At 37.9% G+C, this 12,720-nt stretch overlaps 2 long non-coding RNA genes across 3 annotated transcripts in view; one reads left to right on the top strand and one right to left on the bottom strand.

Annotated features, from left to right (window-relative positions):
* The window catches only part of LOC140843551 (uncharacterized), a 75,334-nt gene extending 73,145 nt beyond the window's left edge, over positions 1-2,189 (top strand). The window contains exon 3 of the long non-coding RNA XR_012121399.1: positions 2,057-2,189. This is a non-coding gene — a long non-coding RNA (uncharacterized lncRNA). The remainder of the gene's footprint in view (positions 1-2,056) is intronic.
* Positions 1-6,491, bottom strand: part of LOC140843550 (uncharacterized) — a 79,820-nt gene extending 73,329 nt beyond the window's left edge. The window contains exons 1-4 of one of the 2 annotated variants that reach the window (XR_012121397.1): positions 6,447-6,491; positions 5,868-6,153; positions 4,976-5,038; positions 3,725-3,971 (exon numbers count right to left, since the gene is read on the bottom strand). This is a non-coding gene — a long non-coding RNA (uncharacterized lncRNA). Of the gene's footprint in view, positions 1-3,724; positions 3,972-4,975; positions 5,039-5,867; positions 6,154-6,446 lie in introns of those variants that run through there. The other variant, XR_012121398.1, reaches the window with a different exon arrangement.
* Between the last annotated feature and the right edge of the window lie 6,229 nt (positions 6,492-12,720).

Genomic DNA, 12,720 nt, shown 5'->3' with positions numbered 1-12,720 from the left:
GAGAGCAGTTGCATTAGGGTCTAGCCGATAGGGAATGAACTGAGTAGGGAGCCTTTCCTTCTGGGTGGAGAAGGTATCTGGTGAGAGCAGGGGAACTCATACATAAGTCTTGTGAGGCCATCCTAGTTTCAGATGTTAAGGCAGATAATATTGAACTTTAATTTTAGGCCCTAGACTGCAGTAATGTCCAAGGCTTTTAGTTGTATGTGACATAAGGAGAAGGAAAAGAACATCTACTCCATCTTCCTGGAAGTCGACATAATCTTCATAATTTAACCATACATTTACTGCAGCAGTTTTATTCTCTGCACAAGTATGCCACAAAGGCCCTATTGCTTTCTCCCTCTAAACAAATGGTGTTAGGATATGTATTTAACAAATATTTAACACTTGTTTATGGCACAATTCACTCCTTTGTGCCAGTGGTAAATCACCACACTATCACCCCTTTAACAATTTTCCATTTCCCCCCCAAACCTATGGCAAATTTACTATTACAGAGACCAGCGTGGCCTCCCTCCTTTTGCAGTCCTTTTGCTGACTGAAAATCAATATTCAACGAAGTTAAACAACTTTGGAATTTCAATGGGTAAATACCATTGAATTTATTAACCAACCAACAAGAATATCTACCTACAACTTTATAGAATCCCTCACATCTGCATAAAGTAAGGTCTTATTAATAATGAACTAGGTTAGACTAATAGTTAAAAACCAGCATAAAGAAAATATATACAGGCTAAATTTTTGGTTTTAGGATAGACAGTAATTAATGACAAAATTATTTTAGGTGATAGTTAAGAGTCATTTATGCTGAATCATTTAATTATTTCTTTGTTTACTTAGTAAGAGTGATGTTAATAGGGGAACACCTTCATCTTAACCTGCAAAGTAGCATATTCCTCCTCATAGCTAATGATACTGCTGATGATATAAAGCCCCAAAGAATAAACAGTTCAACCCTAACCTCTATTATTATTTCTGGAACCTATAAATACTGGCTCTACAAACAACAGGCAGCCAAATTTAAAACTTATAATTGCATAAATGTGAAGCTGTTCCCTGAGGAAAAAAAAACAGAGAAGTGGGAGCAAAAAGGGAAGGGAAAGAAAAAGGAAGAATAAAGGGAAAATATTTAGTGTAAGAATGATCTAGTCTACAGACAGACTTAAATGCAATTATTTCTGAATCCTGAGAACAAGCAGTAGGCCCGGCAGGAAACTCAATATGCATTTTTAACTGTGGGCAAATTTTTTTTTTTTTAAGTAGCTTTCACTCCTCTGAATTTACTTTCTTCTGAGATCTGATGAAATTTAGGACAAGAAACATTGCCATTTTTAAGGCATTTTGATATTTCATCCAATTCCTGATTTTAGCATTATATATATATATATATATTTTAATCGCAAAGCTTCCCTATCTGATTCTGTAAGAGAATATATACAGTACCTTCTCCTCTAAGTATGAAATGTAAAGCCCTTATTAAATAGATAACAATACTCTGATTTGCCCGACTATCCAAAAGCAGAATGTTCCTATGAAACCTTTTATGGAATGACATAAAGTGAAAAAGAAATTACCACTGATTTATATGAAAACATTTTTTAGTGCTCTTGGCCCCAAAAAATCACCTCTCCTTAGGCTTCCCTGACATCTTAGAACATATCTTGCTAACAGATGCACAAAGTTAACTGACATAGAGCACAGACGCTGAGACACAGTAAAAGCAAAATCCTCTTCGGATTTCTTCTGATTAGTGAGAACAGGTACTAATGCAGGTCTTTCAGGAAAGTGAGTGGGGTTAACACAAACTGTGAAAAACAGGGGATCCCTATAGTAGTTTTTATACTTTGCAGGGCATATGTTTTTAGCTAGTCTTACTGGCTATCACTTATAAATAAGCTATGAAATAAATAAATGTGTCAGATAGAAGCCACCCTTAATTTACAATGGGGAAACAAGCATGGAGAAGTTAGATGAAAGAGCAGCCAAAATGATCAAACACAGACAAAACTCTAGCCTCCTGACTCCTTCCCTTTGATTTTTCTCCCTCTAGATTCCAGCTCTTTAACAGAGAGGAGAGAGAGAGGCCTCCTGGAAAGGTCCTGAAGACTCTGAGTGACATCCTGGAATCCGTACATATATGTACTAGATACTGACAGTAAACCTAATAAATGGCTTACACATGCATGTACAACTGTTTTCAGATATAAGTTCTAAATTTGTTTATTTAGATATATTTTCAATATATCTAAATAATTTATCTAGCTAAATATAAGTTCACTTTAAGATGCTGTTAGGCATGTTAGGTAGAAAGATAGACATGAGCAGCCAAGGAAGGGAAAGATAAGGTTCAAGGATAAAAACTGCCCAAACTACCCAGGTAGCAGGTCCCACCTGAAGACACTGAAGGCTTTGCAGGGAGATAACATCTCGCCAATGGACCAGGCCAAACTCATCCCAACCAGGTCCCAACTCGGGTGCAATGGAACAAAACTAAGAACTGCCCAAACCACACCTCATCATAACCTCACTAAAATAAATTGTGGTTTTGCCCTGCCCTCTATGGGCTTTTCTGTGTGCATTTTGGGAAAAGACATGCATCTGAGGAATGGGTGTTTAACTAGAGCTGTCAATCAAATGACCTCAACCTATCAATCAAAGAAGTGCCTCCTACTAAATCATGATAAATAGACCCTCCCCTAAAAGACTGGGGCCTTTGTCCACCTTGATCCTGGCGCTCTCCTCCCTTGGAGTGTATTCAAATAGAACTTCCACTCTGCTTCACTGTTGTGTCTCTGCCTTTCAATTCTTTGTTGCAGTGGGGACAAGGACCAAGGAGAATGAGCCCAACCCATAACAATGTTACTGAATTCACACTATCCATGCATATTCCAAGGCAACAGGAACTAAAAGGCATCTGAAATGTTGAATGAATACCTTTCTTCTAATGTTATGAAACTCTTAACGTTCTGCTAATGTTGGAAAAGCAAGGGAACCACCACTTCAAATCATAATTTTCTTTAAACAAAGGTCTCGTGTTAGTTACAAACTTGGGAGAAGCAGAATTCTGAAATCTGATAAGGGGAGTACCCTCCTCTCTCACTGATAACCTCTATGCTACAGCACATGGAAAGAAAAGGTGGACAAAGAATTGCACAGTTCTTATCTAAACTGGTTCCAAAAAGAGCCTGACCGAAGAAGGCATCTTCCTGGCTTGTATGTATTCAATGTACTGAATGCTGGACTATGTTGGTGAATTAAGTAACTTTTCACTTACAAAAGTGTTTTACAGAAAGTAAAATGAATGGGCTGCAAACTATACCCAGCAATAACAGAAAATCGGCCATTGGACCAGCAATAACAATAATAATACATTTAAACAAGGGACCCCCATAAAACCAAAGAAACCCAGGGACCTTTCTAAATGACCCATTAATACTTTCACACTACCATGAAACATGTTTCCTCTATGCTTAAAATATACTTGAATATTAACAATGTCGGCTGCATCTTAAATTTAGTGGCAAGGTTTAATTTTAGGTGTGGGCATTAGCAGAGGATTCAAGCTACCCTGTCTCAAGTGAATTACAAAAAAGAAAGAAGAAAGGGGGCTCCCTCCTGGGCTTTGTGTTCACAGCAATTAGTTTTAACTGACTGGAAGCTGGCTTTAAATAATTTTATAGCTTATGCTACATCTCTGCCATTTACCATGTGTGTCCTTCCTTTTATATGGAAACCAGGATCTCCTTCTGGAGGCTCCTGCCCGTCAGGGCTGCAGGTGAAAGCCAGCTGGGGCCAGAGTACTTTGTGTGAATATTAGCATCTGAAGAGGGTTCCAGGAGGCCTTTCGTCTTTGGGGACTTAATGCTACAGTCAGATGCAATAGCCTTGCTTCTAAGTTTCCTTTCCAGCAAACCCAAATCTTAGGAAATGAGCAGTCTGCGCCTGATGGTTGTAGTCTGAGCATTCTGAGGGCAAAAAAAATGGGAGAAGACTGAAGAGTGTCTGGTTGGGTCTACAGGTTAAGGGGGAATGAGAAGAAAAATTGGGATAAGGCAGGATGTCAGAGGCTGGGTGCTCTGGCAGATCAACTGAAGTTCATTAACAATTATTTCCAGGTCCCCATGGCTGTGTGTACGTGATTTCATGTTAACACACATGCGGCCCTTGATTAATGGGCATAACAGTATCTCCATGATGGGAAATGCTGGCTTGTAAAAAATCATAGAAAAACACAATTTGCCAAAAAGATATCAGCAAAAAATTTTCCTGTGTCAGATATTAGTGTTAACTACACAGAGAGGAATCAAAGACTAATTAAATCTTGCATTAAAAGAAAAAGGAGAGTTAAGCCAGTTTCCAGTATCTTGAAAGCTGTAATCCTTATGAAGGCAAGTCTTCCATAAAGAACACCAAAAATTATACATGTGAAAAATCTTCACCTCCAGGAAAAGCTTTTTATAGGAAGGAAAAGCTTAGCATAGTCACATTTCCATCCCCTCACTAAAACAGTTATTTCTTGACCTTTATTCCTACTACCTACCTGTAAATCATACCAAATCTATGTAAGATTCTACCTAATTGAAGTCTCAGGATCACAGATAAGTAATTAGATAATAATCAATTGTAATTAAAAAGTAGTCTGCAGTTAGCAGGTTCAAACACAGTTGTAAATTAAAGCATTTTATTTCTGTAAGGAACTTCAGTGGTCATAAAAATGGTTTGTCCTTATCTAGCAGAGAAAAACTGAGGGCTGGAGTGTGTGGGTAACTTGAGAATGTCTCAATTACTGGTGATTGAATGCCAGGTGATACCTGATTAGAAAAGGAAAGAGGATGACAGTATGTTTCTTGTATTATATGTTCAGCATTTTGCCATCTCAAATTAATGAATATTTTTAAAACTAAAAAATACATAATACATACAGGATTGAAACAAGTATAAACTGAAAGATCATGAACAGTCTACTCACCTTAATAAACGGGCAGTACTATTGAAGCTCTCACTGTGACATTCTCTGATCACATCCTCCTGTCTTATCATGTGGAAGAAGAGGCAAGGAACTTTGAATTTCTAAAATATTCTGAATTTTGTTTTCATCATTCCTGTTTTAATTTGTAGTTGCACTACTTATGTATTCTTGAATTAACATGTATAATTTTACACATATATTCATGAACTTGCTTTTTTCACTGTTTTTGAGATTCATCATTTTCATGTTAATTCTTATTGCTACATTAATTTTCACTGCTGTGTAATATTCAAGTGTATAACAATGCCATATGTTCTTCATTCTCCTACTTTGTGAATAAATTAAACTTAGCTATTTGGGCTGAGAGCTCAGATAACCTGGGTCAACATAATGAAACTGTTTGCTCCAGAACAGTCTTGAGCAGAAAGATAAGACGGCAAGCTAACAAATAACTTCACTATTATCTTAGGGAAATTCTTGCAACCCACTTTATCCAGGCAAACAGTCCCACATTTGGAAAGACAATTCTTTTAGAAGAACAAGAGTTTGTTCATCTAGATCGTGATATTATAAGAATCATAGCATTAAAAAACTATATTAACCAAAAAGAAAGCAGGAAAAGAGAGAAAAAGAATCTAAGAACTGATGGGATAAATAGAAGACAGCTAGCAAGAGAGTAGATTTAAATCCAACCATATCAATAATAACATTGAATGTAAACACTGCAAGTGAAAGATTGTCAAACAGGATAAAAAGCAAGAACTATTTGTTCATCCACAAAATACCAGCTTTCAGTACAAAGAACACAAAGCTTAACGGTAAAAGGATGGAGAAAGGGAATGAAAACACCAACCAAAACGGAGCCGGCTAAATTAATATTTGACAGAATTACCTGGTTCCTTTCTGGTGCTAGCGGCACAGCTGAAGAAGCCATGATGAACGAGGACTCACTTGCAAATGCACCGCAGCCGACCACACTTAAGTGGGGAGGAGGAGGAGGACACCGGGGCCTCGTGCTCCGGGACCTAGAACCTCTCCCTGCGCCACGATGCTGTGAAGACCTTCAGCTGCTGCTGCCTTTCTCTGCAGCCCTATCGTCCCCCCTGATCACTTCCTGTATGAGCGTGAGGCCATCCTGGAGTACATTTTGCACCAGAAGATCGCAGGCTGATGGAGGCCTAGGAGAAGCAAGAGGGGGCCGGACGTGGGCAGTGGAAAGCACTATAGCACCAGCAGGCACAAGAGCAAGTGCGGGCTTCCAGCTGGAGGCAGCCAGCGCGAGCCTGACCTCCAGGCCCTCAGCCCAGGGCTGCCCTGGGTAATGGCCCAGATGATGCCTGATCCTCATCAAGGACCAAGGGTAAAGCGCTGCCCAGCTTCTGGATCCCATCACTGACGCACAGGCCAAGGCCATCAGGCTGCAGAAGCGATAGCACAAGCGACCCACACTATACCAGGGCAGGTACTGCACCTGAAGGACTTGAGACTCCAGAGCTGCCGCCACCGGCCCGCTCTGTGTACAGGGTGGGGCTCATTGTGCGCGAACAGCGCTACGTTTGTGTCGTGGTCCACGAGAGCCTGAGCAAGGCCCCGCCTTGAGCCCTGCCACTGCCCTCTGGCGCCACTCACTCTTATTGCATGAACGAGCTAATTCGGAAGGATGCAGTAGACCCTGTGAAGGAGAGAAGCTGCCATAGGGTTTACAGGGTTGGGGCTGAATGATGATTCGGCTAAGGAGTGTGGTTAGGGTTATGGATTATAATTATGGTTTAAGGTTGTGGTGAGGGTTAAATGTTAGTTTTCAAGGTTATGTTCAATGGTTTAAGGTTATTATGGCTTCTGGTTATTGTCATGGTTTATAGTTACAAGATGGTCATTTTGTATGTTTAATGGCTATTGTTTAGGATAAGCCTGAGAGCACCGGAGATCTTATAAATGGGGCTGGGGTGCAAAACAAAACAAAAAAATTTCTGGAATCAGATTGCCTGAGTACAAATCCTGGCCCACTGCTAACTAGCTTGAGTAAATTATCTTAACCTCTTTCTGCCTAGCTTTCTCCAACTTCAAATGGGGATATGAATAGTCCATCTTCCTCAAAGGGCTGAAGTGAAGACTAAATGAGTAAAATATATGAATTGACTAGTAAGTTCATGGCACACAGTAAATCCTCAATAAATATTAGTTACTTGTTTTATAAGTGACAGTAGATATTCTTGAATTATCTCAGAAATAATAGCAATGCATGGACTATTTCATTCAAAACCACACACAATGCATATATGTCAATTCAAAATACTGCCAGTACAACAATTCTAAACACAGTGGTTTAAACAAACAGCCTGTTGGTTCCTTATTACCTGCAACCTGGACACGGATTTGTCACCTTGGTAAACTGATACTTGTCTTTAGTTCACTTGCCTTTAGATTAATACTTGATATCATCCATGGCCCATTTGGCTCAATTGTTTGCCCTCTCAGCAAATGAGCTAAGTAACAATGTTTATTTGACCCCAAGTAAATATTTAGTGGTCTAGTGTTGGCTCAGCAAGAGACTAGATCCTCAGATCCTTCTGGTCCTTCATACCCATAAAAATGACCCTGTGGCCAGTCATAGCAGCTGATAAGGATTCCCAACACAAGCTCCTCTGATGAGAAAACTCATTCATCCACATTAATGTCCCATGATCTTTTAATGAGCCCTATTTTCATTGTCCAGGTAGCATAGTCCACCTGAAATGAGTTTCTTCATTTGTAAAACAGGAATAATACCTCATCTACCTCTTTCAACAAGGTTGTAGTGAGGGGTCAAATGAGATCATTAAAGAGTTATTATAATCATGTTTGCATTGTAACCTGGCCTCCAGGAGATGATGTCTGTGCCCTACACTCAATAAGGGTAGAAATTTCCGATGTAAATATTTTTTAAACAAATCAGGATCTGCATGCATGAATGAATGCATGTGGATATGTCAAGCAGTTTGACCAGTCACTGAGAGATATGCTTATAGAACACAGAGCTTTTCATTGTATCTCAAATAAAGACTCTTGTATTTGTAAGGGGTCCTAAGACACTATCTCACCAGCCTCACTCTCCCTCCCCCATGGCTTACACAACGCATGGATTTCTTCTATACCATTTCAAATTTATTCTGATGATTTTCTGGCATCTTGATGCATCCAAGAACAGGAAGATCACTATTATAAAGATAGACCATTCAACTATTATATATATATGATACAGTTCTAATTGTTGGCCCCCTGATCCTAATTTTGCCCTCTTGAGGACTACAGGACCAATCTTCTCCCTAGTTTAGTGTATACTCTAGTTTTGCAGATATGCCTCAATCTCCTTTCTCCCTTAAGCTTCTGTCTTGACTAAACATCCTTAGCACCTTCTCTGGTTAAGCAAAATGGCCTCCAGATACCTCACCATACTTCCCACTGCTTTAGAAGATATTTAGTATCTCCACATTTTTCTCCCTAACAGTAACTTGCCACACAGGGAGAACACTGATGCAACCATAGGAATACCAGCTCCATTTAGTAATCACCACTCAAAGTACACTTTTCAACTAAGGAGATGTTATCTTGCCTGTCCTATCAGAAGGACTGAAAAAAAGCTCTAAGCATTTGAAGCTTCTCCGATGCAGAAACTATATCCTTCCCAAGGCTTATCTATTTAGAAATGATGAATTAAAAGCAGGAGAAAGCTCAAACATCTTGATAATTCATTTAAATGCCCTATAGTATATTCACTGAATTCCATATAGATCACCAACTACAGAGCAGAAGCTTAGTAGCAGAGTTCTGTTAACTAATTTGAAAAAAGAAAGGGCAAAAGGCAACTTAATCCTTCACATTCTGCCATTTCTGATCATTTCCAATAATTGTGGTTGGGTAGGCTTCAGTTCACTTGAGAGTTTTCATAATGTGTAGCTTTTGTTCAAGGGACAGTAATTAGAATCCAGTAATTTCATTTAATACAGACTATTAAAAAATCTTTCAGCTCCACAACTCAATGATTTTGTGGTAAACTCTTTTATAGCTGATTTCCAAATTCTTTATACTTCCCTCGCTGTCATCCTAATTATCTCTGTTCACCCTCAGATTCTGGGAAGCAAACCTTCTGACCCTTCTCCCCAAGCCCAAAGTAGGCTGACATTCCCCCACAACACTTACAGTTTTATATTGTGATAGTCGGTTTACTTGCAGTGTCTTCCATTAGACAAAACTCCTCAATCTGGGACCTTATATATAATAATTCCATGTTGTATCTCTTGTACATGGTCTGATACCTATTGGGTGTCATATACACTTTGTAAATGAATGCTAAGTGATTAAACAAATGTAAAACTCAGGAAATCACTTAGTTTCCTGCTTTCTTTGATGTATCCTTTATATCCTATCAGGACATTTTCATTCACAATCATACAACATGTCTGATATATGAAAGGCACTGAGTTAGAGTCTTTGCATATACAAATAACTACATGATTGCATAGAACTTGGTCCCATGGTGAAATATCCCTTTGGTGGAACTGACCTCAGGGGCCTGTTATTCATAAATCACTGTGGTATGACATTATATACTATGATTACTTCTTTAGCCATGATTGATTATATAAGAGTCAGTGCCTGGCACAGATATGACTAGCTATAGGATGGCCGGTATTCTGGGGTATCCTTACATGAATGCTGGTCAGCAATGGCTCACTATTCTGGGCAATGTCTCATTTAAGTCTCTTGAGAAATTTGCATTTGAGACACATAGAAAAAAATGTGAGTCAGCAGCAGAAAAAGCAGGTACAGTCGAAGAGAGAGGCAGAAGTTGAACCATCAGAATCACAAGCACTGTCATCAGGGAGGAGGCAACTTCCCAGTGCAAAGTGCCCAACAGAGCAACAGAGGGGCTGTATCCTAAAGAACAGTCCAGTACTTCAAGAAACCACAGGGACTATTTTCTGTTCTTATTTCTCTATGTATCTGTATAATGAAACCTATTAAATGAACCAGCCAGGGTATGGTTCTGCTTCTTACCACTGGTAAGAGTCTGATTAACTCATTGGTATAGCCACTACCTTCAAGGAAATCAGATGTCAGAGTCCAGTGGGAAAATAGATGTGGCAATCAATGAATGCACTAATGTTTGTCAGTTACAGTCTGTAAGTATGCTGGGACTATAATGGGGCCTGGATGATTAGCTGTAGAGGAAGACAAAAAGTCTTCATAGGAAGAGAATACCCAAATTAATTTTAAAAAGGGGAGGTAGGGTTTACCTACAAGGCAGTAGAGTCAGCATCCGCATAAGCCCTGAACAGACCTACACATATATAGTGAATTAATTTATGGCAGGAGAGCCAAGAATATGTAGGGTGGATAAGACAGTCTCTTCAAAAACTGATGCTGGGAAAACTAGAGAGCTACACGCAAAAGAATGAAACTGGACCACTAACCTATCCCATACATAAAAATCAACTCAAAATGGACTAAAGACTTGGACATAATGCCTGAAACCACAAAACTTCCAGAAGAAAACATAGTAGTAAGATCTTTGACATTAGTCTTGGCAATGATTTTTTGGATTTGACACAAAAAACAAAGGCAACAAAGGCAAAAATGAACAAGTGGGACCACATCAGACTACAAAGTTTCTGCACAGCAAAGAAAGCCATCAACAAAATGAGGAGGCAACCTATCAATGGGAGAAAATATTTGCAAATCACGTATCTGATAAAGGGTTAATATCAAAAATACATAAAGAACTGATACAACTCAATAGAAAAAAATCCTATGAAAATTAGGCAGAGGATGTAAATAGACATTTTCCAAAGACATACAGATGGCCAACAGGTGCATGAAAAGGTCCTTAACATCACTAATCATCAGGGAAATGCAAATAAAGGCCTCAATGAGATACCACTTCACATCTCTTAAAATGGCTATTATCAAAAATACAAGAAATAACAAGTGTTGACAAGGTTGCAGACAAAAGAGAATCCTTATGTCCTGTTGGTGGGAATGTAAATTGGTGCACTCACTATAGAAAACTATATGGAAGGTCCTCAAAAAATTAAAAATAGAACTACCATAATATCCAGCAATTCCACTCCTATGTTTTTATCCTAAGGAAATGATAGCACTATCTCAAAAAGTTACCTGCATCCTCATATTTACTGCAGCATTATTTACACTAGCCAAGATATGAAAACAATCTAAGTGTGTCCTTTCCCAGATGAATGGTTAAAGATGTGGTATATACATATAGTGGAATAACACTGACCCATGAAAAAGGAAATATTGCCACTTATGGATGGATGGGTCTTTGTAACAATATGGATAGAGGGCATTATTCTAAACAAAATAAGATAGAGGAAGGCAAACACTGTATGATCTCATTTATATGTGGAATCTTAAAACAAAAACCTAGCTCATAGATACAGAGAACAGATCGATGGTTGTCAGGGGCAGGGAGTGGGATGTAGGTAAAATAGGTGAAGGTGTTCAAAAGGTATAAACCTCCAGTTATAAGTAAGTCCTGAAGATGTAAGTACAGAATGGTGACTATAATTAACAATACTGTGTTGTGTATTTAAGAGTTGTTGATCTCATCACAAGGAAAAACTTACTCTATTGGCAATGGATGCTAACTAAACATATTATGGTGATCATTTTGAAATATATACACATATCAAATCACTTCATTGTACACCTAAAACTAATGCAATGTTAAATTTCAATTATATCTCAATTAAGAAAAGATTAATTGAAAAAAATTTACAAAATTATGAATTTTACCAAACCTTAGAGGTGAAATATAATTTATTGTTTCACTTGATATACTTCTGCTTATGGATGAGGTTAGACATTTATTTCTTCTTATGAACTACTAGTTTATAACTTGTCATTTGCAAAAAAGAAAACATGCACAATTTTGATAATATTCAATTACCTTCCATAATATGTGCAAACCTAGTCTAATCTGTTGAAAGCATTAATAGTAAAGATTGACCTTCCATTAGGAAGATTAAATTCTGCCAGCAGATTACCTTCAGACTAAAACTACATCAGTTCTTCTCTGGGTCTCTAGCCTACCAGCCTCCACAATCATGTGAACAGATTCCTGAAAATAAATCTCTCTTAGATAGATAAAGAGATACACACACATACATAACCTAATAATTCTGTTTCTCAGAAGAATTCTAATAAAGTACCTGTCCTCTTATAGCCTTACATTTTTATTATCCTATCAAATGTCCATCCCTGTAATTTCCTTCATTAAAAATTTTTTAAATCAAGTTTATTTTTGTTATCTAAATTATTCCTTTTTTTCTCATGTTATTACTTATGATAAGATCTCCAACATATCTTCATATAATGATAATGAGCACTCTTACCATTTCACTGATTATATTCAAATTATTCTAATGTTTCACTACTAAGTATGTTTCTTTTTTTTACTGGTACATATATGTTATTGTTTTTTAAAATCTATATACATGTCAAACTTTAGAATTCTGTGTATCTTATCAAGATTTGTCATTTAACCTGTTTGTGAGCTATTTGATTTGTTGATGTAAATTATATTTGCATTTATACTTAAGCCCTAATTGATCATAATGCAATTCTCTTTTCATGAAATCCTAGCTTTGATTTGCTAACATTAAATTTGGGTTCTTTCTTTTTTTTGTATGTAAGTGAGAATTGGTTCTGGGTTTCTCTTCTTTCTGTGGGTATGTACTCTCCCT

Source organism: Manis javanica, chromosome 9 (genome assembly GCF_040802235.1).
Source record: "Manis javanica isolate MJ-LG chromosome 9, MJ_LKY, whole genome shotgun sequence".
Taxonomy (NCBI): Eukaryota; Metazoa; Chordata; class Mammalia; order Pholidota; family Manidae; genus Manis; species Manis javanica.
The sequence above is the reverse complement of the archived record's forward strand: the minus strand, read 5'-3'. Positions and strand labels throughout refer to the sequence as shown.